At 39.4% G+C, this 6,429-nt stretch overlaps 1 non-coding gene across 1 annotated transcript; it reads right to left on the minus strand.

Annotated features, from left to right (window-relative positions):
- Nucleotides 1-803: 803 nt before the first annotated feature.
- LOC146952303 (small nucleolar RNA R71) lies at nucleotides 804-910 on the minus strand. The gene has a single exon (XR_015025131.1). It is a non-coding gene; the product is annotated as a small nucleolar RNA R71 (small nucleolar RNA).
- Between the last annotated feature and the right edge of the window lie 5,519 nt (nucleotides 911-6,429).

Here is a 6,429-nt window from a genome sequence, read left to right on the forward strand (position 1 = left end):
GAAGGATTAGTTATTAAGATGAACCAATGATCCTAAGGCCCTTTATTATTATTATCGTTTTTACCTTCAGCAATCAAACTCTTTCTTATCAACTTTCTCTCCTCTAATCATTCATTAAAAGTTAATTAAGTTGAACAACTCCCTAGCGGAACGATAACTCTACTTACTACTATTACTTCGATAGGTCGTGCACTTGCGGTTTGGCCCTATCAAGTTTTTGGCGCCGTTGCCGGGGAGTTAACTAATTTAATTAGCTTTTTCTTAGTGATTAGTATTCTCTCTTCTTTCTCTTTTCTTTTTTAACTTTTTATTTTTCTGTTATCATTAACTTCTTGGGTTCTCAACCTTTTATGCGAAGAACTAGAAATCGAGCGGCATTCATACCCGAGATCGAAAGGTTCTTACATAGAAGGAGGAGAGCGGCACAAAATAACACCGCCATGGCCAATCGCACTCTCAAAGAGTATGCAACGCCGTCTACGGCTGAGCCACAAGCTGTTATTGTGTACCCAACGGTTGAGGATGACAATTTTGAAATTAAGCCTGCCCTACTTAACTTGGTGCAGCAAAACCAATTCTCGGGATCCCCCACTGAGGATCCCAATCTTCACATCTCTGTTTTCCTACGAATTAGTGGAACCATGAAGGAGAACCAAGAAGCCGTAAGACTTCATCTCTTTCCCTTTTCCTTAAGGGATAGAGCTAGCGCTTGGTTCCATTCCCTCGAAGTCGGTTCCATTACTTCATGGGATCAGATGAGGCAAGCATTCCTTGCCCGTTTCTTTCCACCATCTAAAACCGCTAAACTTAGAGACCAAATCACGCGGTTCAACCAAAAAGATGGGGAATCTCTCTATGAGGCGTGGGAGCGTTTCAAAGAAATGCTAAGACTTTGTCCCCACCATGGCCTAGAGAAGTGGCTTATAGTCCACACTTTTTATAATGGCTTGTCTTATACCACTAAGATGTCTGTTGATGCAGCTGCAGGTGGAGCACTTATGAACAAGAATTACACGGAGGCGTATGCCTTGATCGAAGACATGGCTCAAAATCACTACAAGTGGATCGACGAGAGAGCCATCACTAGTTCTTCACCCTCCAATAGGGAGGCAGGTATACACGAAGTCTCTAACTATGACCACCTTGCTTCTAAAATTGATACACTAACTGAAAAACTTGAAAAACTCAATGTTAGTGCTATCAATTCTGCTTCTACTCCTTCTTGTGAAATATGTGGTATAACTGGTCATGCTGGTGTTGATTGCCAACTAGGTAGTGCTATTAACGGTGTTGAGCAAATGAATTATGCTCAATACAACCAAGGGATGAGACAAAATCAAAATTTTTATAAAAACCAAAATCCCTATGGACAAGTAGCACCACCCGGTTATGCAAACAACCAAAGATTCACTCAGAAATCCAATTTGGAAATTTTGTTGGAAAATTCTATTGCCAACCAAAACAAACAACTTCAAGAACTTAAAAACCAAACTGGATTTCTGAATGATTCTCTTTCCAAGCTCAATACCAAGGTTGATTCTATCGCTACTCACTCTAAAATGCTTGAAACTCAAATCGCTCAAATAGCCCAACAAGTGGCTACCTCTTCCCAAACACCGGGAGTCTTTCCTGGTCAAACCGAAGCCAATCCCAAAGCCCAAGTTAATGTCATATCTTTTAGGGGTAGTAAGTTAGGCGAAACTTTTGCTAAGGTTAAAAACATTGGGAAAGAAAATGTCAAGCCCTTAGGTGATAAAGTTGTGCTAGAAGAAGCAAAACCACTTGAAGAATACAAAACTCCATCCCCCTTAAATCCTGAAAAGCTTAAACTAGAGGGTAAGTTTGAAAAATTTGTTAACATACTTAGGAAGATTTGCATTAAACTTCCCTTTGCTGAAGCTTTGTCTAGGATGCCTCTATATGCCAAGTTTTTAAAGGAAATTTTTTCAAAGAAAAGGGCTATAGAGCATAATGAGACAATAGCCTTGGCAAAGGAAACTAGTGCAATCATCCAAGAAGCACCCCCTAAGCTTAGAGATCCAGGTAGCTTTGCCATACCATGTGAAATTGGAAATGAAACCATAAACAAAGCCTTATGTGACTTAGGAGCTAGTGTTAGTTTGCTGCCTTTGTCTCTTCTAAAAAGGATAGGGATAGGAGAATTGAAACCTACCGAGATGGAATTAAAAATTGCTGATCGTTCTACCATGAAACTTGTAGGATTTGTCGAGGACATACCCGTTAAGATAGAAGGGATATACATCCCCACTGATTTTGTAGTCGTTGACATTGAAGAGGACGATGACGTCCCTATAATCCTAGGTAGACCTTTCCTTGCAACTGCAGGAGCTCTCATTGATGTTAAACTTGGTAGGATAGTCTTTCAAGTGAGTGATAAGATGGTAGGATTTGAGTTGGAAAACGTTATGAAAGGTCCCGCTCTTTACTCTTGTTGCATGCTTAACGATCATGTTGTGAAAGAACGTTTTATAGCGTCATCTACACAATATGATATCTTTGATCCATTCTAAGGACTCTTTCTAACCGTCAAGCTAATGACATTAAAAGAGCGCTTCGTGGGAGGCAACCCACGCATTTAATTGCTTTTGTTTTGTTTTTCTTTGTTTTAAGCATTTTTGTAGGTAATTGTCCAAGTGTACTTCGAAAAAAAATCAAGAAATTGAAGAATTCTGAAGCCCCCAGGAGCAGAGAGGTGGCACGGCCCGTGCTAGCATTGGCACGGCCGTGCCAAGTTTTTAAGGAAAAAAAATGATGTTGAAGTCAGAAAGATGGCACGGCCCGTGCCAATAGGTGGCACGGTCGTGCCCGACCTCTTGTGCCTATATACATAAATTTTTCTCTTCTTCTTCCTCATTCTCAAACCACAAACCTCTCTCTACTTTCAAACTTCTCTTTAAACCTCCATAACCTTCAAACCTTCAAACCTTCATATCTCCATCAACTCTTAACCAAATCACTCAATTCTTTCACCAATCAACCACAAACTTCAACCAAAACAAAGACCACCAATCAAAAACATCCTTCATCCATTCAAACCCATAATTCACCAAAACCCTAATCTTTCAAAACCTAACCCAAACACCACAAAACCTTAACCAATCTCCACATCCAAACCAACAAACCTTCCTTAAACATCAACCCCAACCCTAAACCAATCCTTTCCACCACAAATCCTCCCAAACCCTAAACCTTCCAAACCAATTCCAACAAGGGTCAATGGCTTCAAGAAGAAGTGGTAAAGAACCAGCAAGCTCTCAAGGAGGACCTCCCCCAAAGAAGCAAGCACAAGTGAAGAATCATGGAATAAGCTTCAAGAACAACAAGCAACGGGACAGGTATAAAATTCTAATCTCTAAACACTTGCATCCTTCTCGTTATCCTGATCCCAATACTTTAGATGTGCTAGAGCTGTTTGATGATGTTTCTAGGATGATAGGAAAGTTAGGTTGGACTGATTTGCTGAAACCTATGCGGGGTTATGAAAACTTCACTTATGAATTTTTAAGCTCAATTGTTTTCACTAAAGATAAGTTGAATTTTGATAACCCTAACCATAGAGTTGTTTTTCGGTTGATGAATATTGATTATGACATGTCACTTCAGCACTTTTTTGAGGCCTTAGGTTTTGCAAATGAGGGATATATTCATGATCATTGGGATCCTAGTCTTAAACCGGATAACTATGACCCAGCTGCCTTTTGGACACGTATCACCGGCGTTTCCAACTATGTTCCTAGAGCCAACAAAGCTAGCAACATCCACAACCCCGTACTTAGGTACCTCCAAAGGGTAATGGCTTGCACTATTTGGGGTAGAACCGAGCTAGGAAACACTAGAACCGATGAATTGTTCATGCTATGGGCAATGCTCCACAACCACCCCGTCAATACTTGTTTTTATTTGATTGATTACCTAGACTTTGTCGGTACTAGACCGGCCGGTAGAGGAGACATAGTGGTGGGTGGCATCATTACATATATAGCTAGGTGTTTTGGAGTGGGTGAGAATGAGAGGATCAAGCTAATTGAGGGAAACAATAGGCTTAACATAGAAACCCTTATTGCTATGAATTTCATCAAACATCGTCCACCTCTCCATTACCAACTTAAGCTAAATGTGCCAATTGTGTTTTTATTGCCTAACCCATCTCGGACTACCACCGAGGTGGAAGAAAATTGGTTGTATGTTGATGATGTGCAGGTTCTAGAACAACAAGATGATGAGGGAGAAGGTGCTAACTTGCACCATGATGAAGGAGAAGGTGCTAACTTGCACCAAGAGGGGCACCATGGCCATGCAGCCGGTGAGCTTAATGAAAATCAAAGATGGACATGGATTCATAATGAGATCGAGAGGATGAGCACCGAGCAACAAAGGCAAGGTGTTGAGATCTCCGGCCTTCGCAATGAAGTTCAAAGGGGCAACCGTGTCAATAATGAAAATAATGAGATGCTCCGTCAGATGATGCAACACCTCCAACTTCAAGGTCCTCCTTACGGACCTCAATAAACAAATGTGAGCTTTCCTCTTCCTCTCTTCCCTTCTTCTTCTTCCTATCTCTCTCATTCTTCTTCTACTCATCTCTTTCTCCTACTCTTCTTCTACTCCTTCTTTCTTCTACCTCTTCTCTTCTAATTTCTTTTTCTTTTGAATCATTGAGGACAATGCTTCCCCTAAGTGTGGGGGGGCCTAATAAAGTGTCTAGAGTCGTAGTGTTCCCAAACTCCCTTGAACTTTATTCTTTTGTTTTGTTTTTATAGCAAGAGGCATAACTAAAGTAGCTTGTTTTTAATGTAAATATGGCATGAAAATTTTTGTTTTGTCTCTTCCTTAGGTTGCTTCTTGTACATGAAAGTAGTTTCTTGTGTTTTTTATGTTCTTGCTATACTCATGTCTTGTTTTATTGTGAAATTCTCCAATGAGAAAAGCACCCGGTTGCAATCCTTGAGTAAATGTATAAATAGGTATTTTAAGGAACACGTTCTAGCTTTAGTGTTAACTTAGACCCTTTAAAGTCTTAAGAGTAAAAGTAGTATAAGTTTGTGTGGGAAAATTAATCAAATTGTTCTTAATTGTTATATTCTTCTTAATTTGTTAATGTTAAATGGGGCGGGAGAATGGCACCAACATATGGGGGAAAGGACAATTACATCCTAACTTCCTAATTGTGGTGGTGACTCCCTAATTTGAACTTAAAGTGAAACTAATTCATCAATGCTAGGGGGAAAGGACAATTACATCCAAAAAGACTTCCTACGCGGAGATGAAACAAATAATAATTTTGCAGCACTACTTAGGGTGATTTTGAATCTAGGGGGAAAGGACAATTACATCCGAGAAGACTTCCTACGAGGATAGATAGCCCCTAAGCATCTGCAGCCCCTTGTGCTTAATTGTTAATCTAATCTAATTTAACTTAAATTCCCATCACTCTTATATGAAATGAAGAAAGGACTTTTCTCGGTTACTTTAGCGCTAGGGATAGAACCTGTTCCTCATAATATCTGTCTTATACAGGAGCAAGAAAAGGGTTGGACTGCACACACACACTCACTTGAGACTTGATGTTGGGTAGAATAGGTTCATGAGAAGTGTTTGAAGTTGTAATTAGTGTACTTGAAGCAAAGCCTTTCTTTTGAGACACATTGTTCTTAATATTGCCATAATCAATCTTTTGTTGCTACTATGTTTGTTGCCTTTTGCTTGAGGACAAGCAAAGATTCAAGTGTGGGGGAGTTTGATGAGTCATAGATAGTATTATTTATTGCCTTATTTAGTTTAGTTTTACTTTAGATTTGGTTTTATTTTATTGCATTTTATTTTAGTTTAGAATATTTTACTTCAAATTGTCTTTTATTTTATTTTAGGAATAAATATATGGTGGAAGGTGCCTTGGAGCAAAAGAAAGAGGACTGGAGCAAATACAGCGCAAGAATACGAAGATACGGGACAAAAATAAGTTCCCCCAAACTCAGAAGCTTGGCACGGCCCGTGCCAACATGTGGCACGGCCGTGCCCGTCTCCAGGACCTGTTTTGCTGCTTTTCTTCAAGCCCAAGTTACCCTGTTGCAGCTTTACTGTTTTATCCTTCTAGTTGCTTAGTTTCTAAGTCAGATGTAAAGCTATAAATAGAGTAGCTCTCCACCATAAACAATCATGCTTTACTTTGTTTATTTCAATTGCTATTTTAATAAAAGTCTTTATTTTCCCTTTTACTTTCTTTGCAATTTATTTTTACCGTATTTCTCTCTTCTTCCTCCATGTCTACGATGAACATGAGTGAGTAGACTTCCTAGTCTTAGGATTATTGGGGAGTCTAATGACTCAATCCTAAACAAAACATGTCTAAACCCTAATTTCTATGTAACCCTAATTTCTAATCTAGATTCACCGTCTTAACGTGGATTA

The sequence above is a fragment of the Medicago sativa genome, chromosome 1, assembly GCF_051527215.1.
Source record: "Medicago sativa cultivar Bolivia chromosome 1, Bolivia_mono, whole genome shotgun sequence".
In the NCBI taxonomy this organism is placed as follows: Eukaryota; Viridiplantae; Streptophyta; class Magnoliopsida; order Fabales; family Fabaceae; genus Medicago; species Medicago sativa.